Source organism: Brassica napus, chromosome C2, assembly GCF_020379485.1.
Source record: "Brassica napus cultivar Da-Ae chromosome C2, Da-Ae, whole genome shotgun sequence".
Taxonomy (NCBI): domain Eukaryota; kingdom Viridiplantae; phylum Streptophyta; class Magnoliopsida; order Brassicales; family Brassicaceae; genus Brassica; species Brassica napus.
In genome coordinates, this window is record NC_063445.1 from 45,786,295 (window position 1) to 45,789,524 (window position 3,230).

General features: G+C 43.3%; 1 non-coding gene across 1 annotated transcript; it reads left to right on the forward strand.

Annotated features, from left to right (window-relative positions):
- The first annotated feature begins 1,032 nt into the window (after positions 1-1,032).
- LOC125582777 lies at positions 1,033-1,139 on the forward strand. Its single transcript, XR_007320230.1, has one exon. It is a non-coding gene; the product is annotated as a small nucleolar RNA R71 (small nucleolar RNA).
- The last annotated feature ends 2,091 nt before the right edge of the window (positions 1,140-3,230 follow it).

The window sequence follows — 3,230 nt, forward strand, 5'->3', positions numbered from 1 at the left end:
GATCGGGCGGACAGCCTCAGCTGGTTGTTCTGGTCCTAGCGAATTGGTTCCAACTGTTGGTTCCCTCTCCTTCTCAGCTGACGGGGTATTGGCTGGTGGAAGTTCCGACTCTTTCTGCTTCCCCTTCTCAGCCACAGTGAACCTCTTCTTTACCAGTTCCGACAGTTGCTTTCCACTTCTCAACTCAACCGCATTGCACTCCTTAGGGTTTTTGTCGGTTTTTCCAGGTAGAGTACCTTGTTGCCTCTTGACGCTCTCAGCAGTCTGAGCAATCTGAATGTCCATCTGTCTCATATGGCTTGCGACATTGTTGTACTTGGTTCTCAAATCGTTGAACATATGGTTCATTCTGGTATTGATCTCGGTAGTAACCTGGTTTAGAGCCTTCCCTTGGAGCTGTTGTCCTTGGAGAAGCTGCTGCAACATAGCTTTTGTCTCATCTTGCGGAACAGCGACATGAACGGAGGTAGCTGGCTGAGTGTTCTGGTGTTTCTGCATCTGAGGTGGATTGTTCTGCGGTTGGCTTAGAACATAAGTCCGGGGTTGGTAGTTCTTTTGATACCCGGCATACTGACCTTGGTTACTCTGTGCAGGATTAGCTAGTTTGTCTTGCTTAGGCCAGAAAAGTTGTGGGTTGTTCCTCATGTTAGGGTTTGGATGGTAGTTTTTGAGCTACCATCCTTGCCCATTCACGTAGCTCACCTCTTGCTGATCGTCTCCTGATATTTCAGCATCAAACGCCAGGTCACCGGCACTCTTCTAGGAGTTGCTTCTTCCATTATGAACACTTGGCTTTGGTTTCTCTTAAGCAGTTGGTCCACCTTTGCAGCGAGATCATCTATGTTGTTCACACTCTTCGAGCGGTCATGCTCCTTGTTCTTGTTTAGTGAACTTGAAGCCATGTTCTCAATCAGCTCGAACGCACCAGGTGTGGTTTGAGTCATGAAATCTCCATTACTCGAAGAATCAAGGGTGTTTCGAAACTCATAACTCACTCCATCATAGAACACTTCCAATATATAGTCATCGTCAAACCCATGGTGTGGGCACTCTCTCTGGTACTCCTTGTACCTCTCCCAAGCTTCATGAAAAGGTTCATCAGACTTCTACTTGAAATTGAAGATCATGTGCCGTAGAGCCGCAGTTTTAGACTTCGTGTAGAAGTGGCTCAGGAACGCTGATCGGACCTGGTCCCATGAGGTAAGAGAGCCGGTTGGCAGAGATTGGAGCCAGCGAGAAGCTTTCCCTTCAAGAGAGAATGAGAACAGCGTGCACTTGACATAGTCTGGTGGCACTCCGTTAAAGCGAGAGAAATTGCAGATTCTCTCAAAGGCTTCGATGTGGTCCATCGGGATGTCAGTAGTGAGACCGCTGAACGTGATCTTCTGTACCAGACTTATCAGTGCAGGTTTGATCTCATAGTCTTTCCGAGTGCAAGGAGGAGGGTTGATGGGGGAGCGGTTAGTAGCGAAGTTCCGCGGAAGGTTCCGCTCCCCAATAGGAGCACCACGCTCTTCTCGCGCGGCGTTCTCAGCTGCTTCTTGAGCAGCTTGTTGCTGATTTTAGATGGTCTGTTGCATCTGCAACATCTGTTGTTGCTGAGTCTGCATTTGTCGTTGAATGATTGCCAATGCAGCAGTGAGGTCATCCTGATTGCCGTGATCACCCATGTTGGTATCGGTTGTTCTCGGCTGTTGACGTTTCTGTCTTTCTAATCTTGCGAGTTCGTCCTTGGTCAGTTGATGTAGTGGTCCTTGTGCGTTGCTCCGAGTTTGTCTACTGGTCATGCACTTGGATCATCTGTTCCAACAAAGAATTAAAAGCAAGTTAGATATCTCAGACTAAATATTAAACCAAAAAATAAAGGTAAAAGCCTGGTCCCCGTCGCAACGGCGCCAAAACTTGATACACTAAAAATGAATCATTGCTACTGTCAAGTTAACAGTGGTAATTGTAATATTTGAGATTCAATCCAGAGGACCAGTTTACTCTTTACACTTATGAGTTCAATATTTAGCTTGGAAACAAGTGGGGTTTAAAAATCAATGGTGACGCAAGTAACTAAAATACTTAGAGATTCAAATTCGATTTAAATGAAAGCCGGCTTAGGGTTGTTCATCAGGTGTCAATGCGGAACCAAACAAATATTCAAGTGCAATGAGGTGCAGTCTAGAACTCGGATCACTCGACTAGAACAATCCACTATCGTGGACTTGTTCCCTTTGCTGATCGGTCTTGAGTCCTAAGCTCTCACTTGGAACAAGACGCGATAGCAAGCCTTAGAGATCAGGTCTGATTAGTTCACTTAATACCCTAATATCTACTCTCGCTGATTAGGGATATGAAGCTCATTCAAAATATGTCAATTTATCTTCTAAGCGGTTAGCTAGGTGATTAAACTAGAGATCGAACATTAATGATCAATTCAATGCAAGAAGTAAGAACAATATGAATGAAGAACAGTTAAAATCGCTTATTTGCGTTTAGCTCATGCGATTGACACCCTAAAACCCTAAGCAAGCTTAGCCGACTACTCAATCATAAAGCAAGATGACACAGACATGATTTCTGAATAATACTGTTTATAAAATAAAGTAGAAAAACAAGGATTCAGGATGATCTTCTCGTGAAATTGAGAGATGTAGCCTTCTACCTTACAAGTTGCTCAATCCAAAATAGTTCTCCGTCTCTACTAAAAACTAGTCTACCCTTAGAAATGATAGCATAGGCTTTTTATATGGAGGCGCCAGTGGTAAAGAGAAAGGAGAGAAAATCTAGGGCAAACTCCTGAAATCTTGGAGGTTTCCTTAATAGTCGGGAACAGTTAGTCGCTTGTTCTCTTTTGGAATAACCTTCGGATTGATCCGACTGGCTGTTCTGCGTTAGATATTCCAAAATGACTTTTTCCTTCATGGCACTCTTTTCTTTACTCTTTCACCTGCTCCAAACCTGGAATGATATCAAATAAGCACGAATTAGGACTGAAAATTAACTCAAAGAACACATGTAATGGTATTAACAACACCATTCGGTTGTTGATTTGGTTTCAATTCAGCTCCAGTTCTATTCTAAATTTTTGGTTCTACAGATTTTTTGGTTACACCCGGACCGATTTTCTTTTTCGGTACTGTTTGGATAAATGTGCCTCGAGTTATTTCATCAATGAGGAAACTTATTTGGCATTTTGAATGTTTGTAAAACATCATTCAAGTGACGATGAATTTTTTTAT